Source organism: Macrobrachium nipponense, chromosome 37, assembly GCF_015104395.2.
Source record: "Macrobrachium nipponense isolate FS-2020 chromosome 37, ASM1510439v2, whole genome shotgun sequence".
Lineage (NCBI taxonomy): Eukaryota > Metazoa > Arthropoda > Malacostraca > Decapoda > Palaemonidae > Macrobrachium > Macrobrachium nipponense.
Genome location: NC_061097.1, coordinates 33,245,462 through 33,256,278, shown reverse-complemented (window position 1 = coordinate 33,256,278; position 10,817 = coordinate 33,245,462). Strand labels below are relative to the sequence as shown.

Here is a 10,817-nt window from a genome sequence, read left to right as displayed (position 1 = left end):
CCGTAAATCAGTCCAGTGCTTTTCATTGATGTCTCTTATTTAAACAGTCCTTATCTAGTCGTGTTTGTGGGAGATATACTAAGTAGAGGAGGCGATGGGATATGTGAAGTTCTCGTACATCGTGACAAGCACATATGCGAAAAACAATTCAACATTTAATGCATTAACTCGTCGTCATGAGAGTTGGTTATGACGTCCCCAATCCCCAGATGTATTTGGCGACATATTTTAGCATTATTTCTATACTTTATTCATTTTTGAATCATTTTTTACCTCTGGGTTTCGTTTTCGAATTTGTTGTCATAATGTTCGCATTCACACTGATAGGATTCTCATGCAGTCGTTGCTAAACTCAACAGAAAACAGTTTGCAATTTTCGTATTCTGCTTCCTGGACCTGACCTCTCCGACCACCTAAGGTCCCTAGCTGGAAATTAATTGTATCCACTCTGTTATAATTTGAATTTTTACCATTTTTAATATTTGTTTTCGCTTTTTTCCATAGTAGTGCTCTCATCACCTAATTATGAGTACTATTTTTCTACGTCTTCAGGAACTGTATGGATATTGCCGGTTATCATTTTATCTCTTGCATCTAGAGTGTGTATTGTGTTTGTATAATCCATGTACATGGCCGTGAGCTGAAATAAATGATATTATTATTATTATTATTATTATTATTATTATTATTATTATTATTATTATTTTCTATCACAGCCATCTAATTCGAATACGTAGTTTTTATAGTGTGTGTGTGTGTGTGTGTGTGTGGAGGTGGGGGGGCGTTCCGGATTGCATCCTACCTCCTCAGGAGTCCATCATTTTTCTCAATGTGTGCGCTGTTTCTAGGAGCACACTCTTCTGCATGAGTCCTGGAGCTACTTTGGCATCTAGTTTTTCCAGGTTCTTTTCAGGGATCTTGGGATCGTACCTAGTGTTATTATTATTATTATTATTATTATTATTATTATTATTATTATTATTATTATTATTATTATTATTATTATTTTAAACCTTGACTTATCATCCATAAAAGAACCGATAAGTTTGTAAAACGTCGATTGAAATTCACGAACGAATGTGTGTTTAAATCTCTGTTAGTGACGACCCAACTGGTTGGATTTTGTCTGTGACAACGAAGTAAAATTGAATTGTCGATATATTTAATGCATTTCATTATATTCTGCATGGAATTCGTATGCAAATTCATTTTGTGGAGGCTTCATACGACCCGTCCTTGATATCCTCTGATTGGGTGTGATAGCCGACTGGCATTTTGGCTGTGATTTGTGTATTTCGTGTCAATGCATATTTAACATTTTTATTTGCATATATCTCTAGTGGCATCCTACTTCAAGGCATTTTTAAGTAGTAAAGAAAAGATATGAGATCGTAAAACAATCATTTAGTGACTACTTCACAAAACTCGTCATTGTTTACTCAGTAAACAATGAGGTCGATTTCCAGGTGTTTATCATATTTGATATTTTTTCCTTTAGATAAAATGGTACTAGTAGATGTCACTTGCAGTCACCATCAGCGATTTTTGCCGAATCTGCAACTTTCCCTCAAAAGATGGAGTACTGTTGAAGTAACGATTAATTTTTGTGATTCTACTTTTGCTAAGTATTTTTTTTTGTGAAGTATTTTAAAGATGTGGAAACTTCACAGAGAGGCTCGTAAGTCCCACTGCTTAGAAGGCGGAATGTATGTATGTATGTATGTCGTTGTTCCACGTGAATGATTATAGTCACTATATGGACCTAGCAGTGCATGCATTCATATCTGTAATTTATACCTGTGTCGTATCCCATGGTATATTTATGTTTATGTATGTATGTAAATCTTTGCTGTTCTTCAGTGTTTATAGAATTTTATGCATTTTCTAGTGTACGTATTCATATCCGTATCATATCTCAATCTATTTCATATTTCTGTATGTATGTATGTGCGTATGTATGTGTATGTATGCATATCTTCGGACTAACTGTATATAGACATTCATTCACTTTATAGTTATCCCAGAGTATATTACATTTTGTATGTATTTATTTAGTATGTATATATGTCTCAGTTACCGAAATACCCCCCCACTTTAACCCAGGTGGCAAACTGTCTTCATAATTGGTATTGTCGCAGTCTCTGTGGACTTCCATTCAATTCAGACAATTTAAACACAATCTGTGACACCGTTACGTAACAAAACCTAAAGTAACAATGCCATTTCCCTCCTTTCTATTGTTTAAGGGATACGGAAGTTACGTAACGAAAGAGCTGTAGCGAATTGAACAGTAAGCATGCGTTATATTTGATTTGTTACAAAATTGTTTTGTTTATTTATCGATTAGTTTGTCTCTGAGATGATACAGTAGGTTTTGAGGTTAATCGTCAAGCTTTTAGATTTAACAAACAATTATCTTTCATTTTGTTATATTATTGTGTTCGTTATTTTATTTATGCTTCACTTTTGTCATTACTGATCTCTTCTTTCTATTTCCCCATTACCTTCTGTGACGCCTTTCAAATAAACGCTGTAATATTCTTTGAAAGCCTGAATTATAAGTCAGTGGCCCCTTTTGTGGGCTGGTTCCATATGAATAGGGTCCATCTTCTGAATAATAATACAATAATAATAACAATAATAATGATAATAATACGGTTGAATCTCAAGTCAGTGACCCCAATAGGTTTGTTCCAAAGGAATATGACTCATATTGTGAATAATAATAAAGATAGTAATAAGATTATGTATTGAAAGATCCTTTACTACTTTTCATATAGTATATTTTATATTGCATTTCTGTCCCCATGGCCGTATGATATAAATATCTCAGGAATGAACTTCAAGAAGGAAATATTCTCTATCTTTTTTTTTTATTGGTTTATTTGATAGTGGCATAATAAAGATCTACAGCTATGTTCAGTCGTCAATCGTAACTTTGGAAAAATGGTTTCATATGTAATTATTGATTAATATATATATATATTCATTTATTTATTTATTTATCTATTCATTTCATCGATTTAAGATTTACTTTCATCTCTCTTCAAAGAAAAATGCCTCTGGGTCCGAGTCACAACATCAAAGACTTCCGGTCTTTTACCGTTCCTCATATTTCATTTTCACGGATGAAAAGGAAGTAGGAGACGAGGAAGAAAGGAGAGAGAGAGAGAGAGAGAGAGAGAGAGAGAGAGAGAGAGAGAGAGAGAGTTCAGTGTTCAGTGATAGTATGTATATTTGTGTATAACGCTGTGTGTGAAAAGAGAGAGAGAGAGAGGAGAGAGAGAGAGAGAGAATGAGGAATCAAAATAGTGTTCAGTGATAGTATGTATATTTGTGTATAACTCTGTGTGTGTTTGTGTGTGTGGAAAGAGAGAGAGAGAGAGAGAGAGAGAGAGAGAGGTTCTCATTTGTCCTTCCTCCACATTATTGTTTTATATCCCAATTGTCAATCGCTTATCAGCCCGAAAAGTGTAAGTATATTTTGAATGCTTATTGAATTGTTTATAAAATTCCTAGTGTTTATAGGTGTGGGTATGTGAGTGAGTCTGTGTGTGTGCATTCAGCAGCATGATAGAATGTTCATGTATTCGTGCATTAAAGCACAGTTACCTTCTGTGTTTTGAAGTAACAGACAGAACTTTCGTACACATAGAATAACTCCATTTTTCCCCGCTGCATATTCAATATCTATGTTAATTTTTGACATATCCATATCCTTCCGATTCGTGTGTTTCTTTCCTTCACCAAAATGAAAAACTGACGGAGAGGAAAGAGGAAGAGGGGAAAGCATAGAGGAAGAGGGCGATAAGAGAACCGCAAATATATATATATATATATATATATATATATATATATATATATATATATATATATATACTATATATATATATATAAAAAAACACTTTACGCCTGTTGGCGTCTCGAATTGGGAATCGGAAACGCCGCATTGGAGATTCTGATGCTCGGGGCATTGGAAACCAAAACACGGTGCGGAGTTGCGTTCCGCATTGTTGACTCTCAAAACGCGATTTCAGCCTCGTGAAGATTTTTCCTTAAGTGGGATAGAAAAAAGCCAGTTTCACCCGGCGAGTTACGGTTGGAATGTTTGCTACTCTATGTTTAAAGGATTGGAGAATTTGATTTAACATTTTTTATTTATATTTTGTCAGCGGCTGATTGAACGAAGAATGTCTTTCTGACCAAGATAGAGATGGAAATTGAGAGAATGGAGAAGAACTCCTTTGGAGTTTAGCTGGTCCGCTGGTATGGTGACTAGTGTCTTGGCATGCCACTCAGATGTGGCGGGTGTTCGTGTCTTTCTCGGGCCGATGCAAAATCACTTTACTCTGTATCATGATCAGTTACTGCTGCAGTGTGGGGTCTTCAACGGTGGGAGGTTGAACCCACATTCTTTGGAAGCTTGAATGTCAAGTCAGTGGCCTGTTTGGTGTGCTTGTTCCATGTGATAGGTTTCATCTACTGAAATAATAATAATAATAATAATAATAATAATAATAATAATAATAATAATAATAATAATAATAATAATAATAATAATGAGTGACAGGTGTTGGAATGAACCCTAAAGAATGGAAAAGAAACGATTGAATGAACAGATTTTGACAACTAGTTCGTACACCAATACAAAACAAACCTTCGTTCTTTAGTGTCTGTTAGGAAAAATACACATTACTTTCGAAATCTGGCTTCCAGTTAACAACCAGTCTAGATATATCAAACCTATTGTGAGGAATTTAAAATGTTTTTAGGATTTGAAACACTGAAACCGATTATGACATTTTTTTCGGAGGGGTATGGGCCCCAGTCGGGGGTGGGGGAGGGGGGGGGAAAGGGAAAGGGCTTGGTTACTCGACTGTAAATGTTTTTTTGATAACTCGAAATATGAGGGCGGAACTTTGCTACACAAGGATTCCAAACTGCGAATACAAATACCTGAATATTCAAACAAACCTTCAGTTTTGCAAGACTTTCTAAATATGTAAACTGAGTTTTGAAAAAAGTTTTCATCTCCTGCAATTATTCAGTCATGACATTTTATAAACCAGAGCAAATTTCATAGTGTGTCGTTGAGGTAACACTTTAAATGAGAATTTTGACGTCTAGGAATTGAAAATTCTGAAGCCCAATTGAGTCTTGTTTTTTTTTTTTTTTTTTTTTTTTTTTTTTTTTTTTTTTTGTTTTTTTTTTTTTTTTTTTTTTTTTTTTTTTTTTTTTTTTTTTTTTTTTTTGTGCTCCAAAGTCATCTAAAAATATCCTACTTTACCCATGGAGAAGCGTACTTGCATATGTAGACTCCAAAGTGGTCGAAAATCCCATTATCTAACAAGGGTGTTGATATGCGTGTTTAAAAATGCCAATTTACAAACGCGTTTTTCTCACGATTTTTTTTCTAATCAGCCCCTGGAGACCCTTGATATTGTGAACGCCTCAATTATGGTCCGAAGATGTGCTTAGCAAGAAACATTTATACTCTTCGTAAAATAGCTATTGAAAACAATTAAAGTGCATGCATAACTATTTAGATTTCCCGTGTACGGAATCATTGGCCATTATCATTTTTCCCAGGAAAGGTTTCGAGTTATTACGTTAAGATTCCAATTCCTTTCGATGAAAACTGTGATAGACTGACAATAGTAAAGATTTGTTGGTTAAACCCAAATAGAAATGATAGTCTTGGTCTTGTTGCAGGTCGAAATGTAATGAAAAACACATGAAAATATTCGCATTTATTTAATCAATGATTTAAAAGTTATTTTGCCGAAAATATTCGCATTTATTTAATCAATGATTTAAAAGTTATTTTGCCACAATTCTAAATCCCTTCAAATGAACACTAACTGTGATTGCTTGAAGATAGACGGGATTGGATGCTTAATAAACCGTCCTAGACATAAAATACTCGACTTTAAAACAGGTCCAAATATAATGAAAAACAAATTGAACTACTTGACATTTGAAAAGTATCAGGGAAACCATAAAACAATTCCAGGACAAATGAAATTGTGAACTGTAACATCAGGAGATGAAGGTCTCTCGGTGATGAGGATTTGGAAGTAATAGGATTTTGTGGTCGGGCTTAATTAGATATTAAATTCAGGTTGAATGCAGTTAATTTTGTTTTTGTTTATATCCCAAGCGTAAACATGAAGTGGTGTTATTCGGAATTTTAGAGTCAATGAAATTGTCAACTTTTCGTTGTATATTAAAACAAAATCTCATACAATAGAGTTAAAGACTGTATATTTATAGTTTTAATGAATTTAGATAAAATGCTTTAGATAAAGTGCTTGGTATGTGTGCTTAAAATCCATAAATCAATCATACTGTAGACATTTGACATTGGAAGATGCTAAGATCAAACTCATTAGTTACAAATCTGCGAATTATTAATAATCAGATTCTCTTGAACACCTACTATATCCATTCGAATCAAAACATTTTGTAAACCTGACTGCAAATCTAATCATTTCTTCGAGTCTCACGGATTCATTTTTTTTTCCAGTGGATCATAAAAGTACTTTTCAGTCGTGTTTAAAAATGACTGTACGGAAAGATAAATCGATTGCTTTTGTGTAGAATGTACAGTCGCCTCAGATTCCACGCGGTATACCTGTGACATTTCGTCCTCATTAAATATTTCTGTAGATATTTGCTCTTCCGGTGATTGAATCTGCACGCCATTGTTGCAGCGAAGACATCTGTCAACAAACTTATTTCCAGATTTGACAAAATGACTACACAATAGTTCAGGCACAACAGATGGAATAATTACAAAGTCATGAATGGGCGGAGACACAATTGTCATTTCTAGTATTAATTTGATCGAAGTTGCTACCAATTGAATTGTGCAGCGAAGAGGTTAATTTAACTGAGCAGTGATGTTTCCACAGAATACTATAACAATATAACAAAAGACAGGATAATGAGGTATTGAAAAAATATTATTATTCAAGTTTAAATGAATAAGGAACTATTGTTAACACCTAAAACTGAATCATTCACAAGTAAAAAAATAAGTAATCCCATCGAAAATAAAAAGTCTCGAAGACTCAGAGAACAGTGGCCAGTAGAATCTCTCTCTCTCTCTCTCTCTCTCTCTCTCTCTCTCTCTCTCTCTCTCTCTCTCTCTCTCTCTCTCACACACACACACACACACACACACACTCACACACACATATATATATATATATATATATATACATATATATATATGCATACATACTATATTGCCTTGTTTCTTAGGGAGAATAGATAAAACTGCTAATTCTAGTGGTATTGAAGGCACCTATTAGCTATTGAAGATAATACAAAGTTGTAAACTACCTCTCGACCGCTTATTAACATCCAGAATCTCTCCAACCTCATCGAGGTCGCTTTATGGGGTAACGAAATGAAGACTTATATTCCCCCATCAGAGGGGAGCCGATCTAGGTAAACTGTAGATTCACCTAAACTGAGCATTATCTATAGTGTGCTGTTATACAAAGGCATGTAATTGTCTGTTTGTTAGAGAGGATAATCTCTCTGTCTCTCTCTCTCTGTCTCTCTCTCGTTTAGCATCATTAGAGTGTCATGAGTAGTATCAGTAAATTCTTACTTATTGGCTTTAGTTTTTTAGGGAGGATAAATTTCTCTCTCTCTCTCTCTCTCTCTCTCTCTCTCTCTCTCTCTCTCTCTCTGCATCATTATGTGTCATGAGCAGTATCAGTAAATTCTTAATTATTGGCTTTTGTTTTTTAGGGAGGATAAATCTCTCTCTCTCTCTCTCTCTCTCTCTCTCTCTCTGTATTATTTATATATTAACCGGGTAATTTAATTATAAGTTTATGCAATTTTAATATGCACACATTTTGAATAATGGTTATGACAGGCACAAAAGTGATGAAAGAGAGAGAGAGAGAGAGAGAGAGAGAGAGAGAGAGAGAGAGAATATGACTGTTTAAGCAAATGAATAACAAAGGGCTACGGAAACTGAATAGACAGAAGCCAGAGAGAGAGAGAGAGAGAGAGGAGCAGGTCTAGGTTGCCTGAGCATCTGTGGTGGGGGGGGGGGGGGGGGGGGTCGTACATACAGCAGCACCTTGCGGGTACAGAGTTGTGTGGGTCTGGTCACCCGAGGAACCCGACAGAGTAGCGTTGTAGCAGCCGACCCGGCTGGCTGTGTGGAAGTCCCTTTCCTCCTCCCGCCGTCAGTATTTTAAGCGTCGCCTTGTCCCTCCGACTGGGTTCTGTCATGTCAAAAAATGAAACTCTCCATTGAAATGAGTCTCCCTTGGCCTATGTAAATCCCTCTTGTCTATTTATCCATGTCTCCTTTCAACAAACTCAAAAAGCAACCCATTGGAGATCGTCATTGTCTCCTTAGAGTGAATTATAAAGAAATGGAGTGATGTCATCTTTCATTGTCACCTGATAGTGAATGATAAAGATAATGATATAAATCTTGTCACTTTCAAAATGGTTCATATGTGAAGTGTGTGTTCTTTTTCCGTAGGTTCAAATTTTCATTGTTTGAATGGGGTTTTGTATTTTTGTTTTTTGTTTTTGGCAATGAATAAAATCGCTTCGTGGTGTGTTTTTCTATAAGATAATTTCAAATTTTTTTTTATAAATAGTTTAAAGGTGTTTTATATATATAAAATCGTTTAAAGGTGTTTTTTTATATTAAATGTTTTCGTTGTTATTTGAATCTCAAACAGTGTGTTTGTGTGTTTTACGTCAACGTTTGTGATGTGTTTTAATTAGTGGTTTGTGAATAGTAGTTTGGTACTTCGAAAATGTTCCTTGATACCGTGAAAAACGTTTGATATAGATCTGAATAACAGTACTTGTTCTCATTCATTATTTTGTGATATGTTTTAATGAATGATCAGTACAAGAAAACATGAAAATGATAAGAGATTAGGCACTTGAGTGGTATGATTTTGTAATAGAAAAATTTCATTCATAAAAATAAATGAATGACAGTTGAAATGATGTAAAATGAAGAAAAAGTTTTATACATCGAGAATGAATAGTGAATAAAATGAATAATTTTACTTTGAAAGAAAGGTAAATTTAGGACTTAAAGAAAAGACAATTGGAATTATGAATAATGAAGAAGAGTTGCTATATACCTTGATTTTGTATAGTGAATGAAATGAAAACTTATACTTTAAAAAAAAAAGTCAAATTTAGGAATAGAAGTAAAAATTAAAACACTTTAAATGAAAAAAAGATAAGTTTTGCAATAAAATAGATTAAGAAAATACCGTAAATGAAAAAAGGCAAATTCACGAAAAAAATATGAAAAAAGAAGGAATAAAATGACCATTAACAAATATCCCACGTTAATAGGTCAGACGAAAGATTAATCAGAGTGGACTTAGGTCATGAGTGACCCCTGCTCAGTGGCAAGACATGTGTGACCACTGCCCGCACCATCTTCGAAATTAGCCATTGTAGCTATGTTGAGCCGTGGATGGGCCTCATATGCTGTTTCCAAAGACATCTGCAGCAACCTTTGCGCCACCATTGCTAAGTACTATGTTGTTTGTAATCTTGGGGTTTGGTTGGGATTTTTTTTTTTTTTTTTTTTTTTTTTTTTTTTTTTTTTTTTTTTTTTTTTTTTTTTTTTGCAGGGAGGGGGTAAATATGGTTTAATGTTATAATGTTTTTGTTAGTTGTATGTTGATGTGTATATGTAAGTATGCAAATTATATATATATATAATATATATATATATATATATATATATATATATATATACTTTTCTGTGGTGTTGAAGAATTGTTGCAAAGATGCAACAAAGTGGCTTTTTATTTAGAATATTCTCTTAATCAATAATGTTAATAATAATTGATGCCAATATATATATATATATATATATATATATATATATATATATATATATATATATATATATATATATATATATATATATATATATTATATAACCCTATGTTATCAAGAACAACATATGCGTAATTCAATACATCTTTCCTGGACGCGTCGTGTTATTTTAAAATATATTTTTAATTTTTCCTCTCTCTCTCTCTCTCTCTCTCTCTCTCTCTCTCTCTCTCTCTCTCTCTCTCTCTCTCTCCTCTCTCTATACTCATACTATATATATATATGATATATATAACATATATTATATATATATATATATATATATATAATATATATATATATATATAATATATATACAGACACACAACACAAACCAAATGATACATATATCCCCTACATTTCAAAAACAAAATATACACACTCCACCTTATACTTTTATCTTTAAGTGAGACACGTACAGTGTATTACTGCTGCAGTTACGCAACACAGCCATCCCATCCTGTTTACTATAAGTCAGGATCAATTACTGACGACGCATCTTACGAAGGAGAAACAGCACTACTTATTACGAGTATCAAAGGATGGAGTCCCCCGCCTCTCCTGACACGCTTAATCAACAGAGACAAAGACAGTGTAATGGTTTTATGTCACGACAGGGCTCTCTCTCTCTCTCTCTCTCTCTCTCTCTCTCTCTCTCTCTCTCTCTCACAGCCTCGTCGTTGGTGGAATTAGGTGTTCTCTTGAAGGTTTAAATTCTTCGTCTGATTCTCTGCCTCTTTAATATACCCTCGGGATGACATTTCGTGTTTGTTTGTTTGAGTATTGTTGCTAAGGTAATTCTCTCTCTCTCTCTCTCTCTCTCTCTCTCTCTCTCTCTCTCTCTCTCTCTTTGTATAATGTAAATGTAATGCACCTAATACCTGATACATATGCAATATATGTTAATTGTGAATAATAAATAA

General features: G+C 33.9%; 1 protein-coding gene across 1 annotated transcript in view; it reads left to right on the top strand.

The window, feature by feature from the left end:
• Positions 1-8,177: 8,177 nt before the first annotated feature.
• Positions 8,178-10,817, top strand: part of LOC135209091 (potassium channel subfamily T member 1-like) — a 695,006-nt gene continuing 692,366 nt past the window's right edge. Inside the window, 1 exon segment of the mRNA XM_064241685.1 lies at positions 8,178-8,212. The gene's annotated coding sequence lies outside the window, so the exon portion shown is untranslated.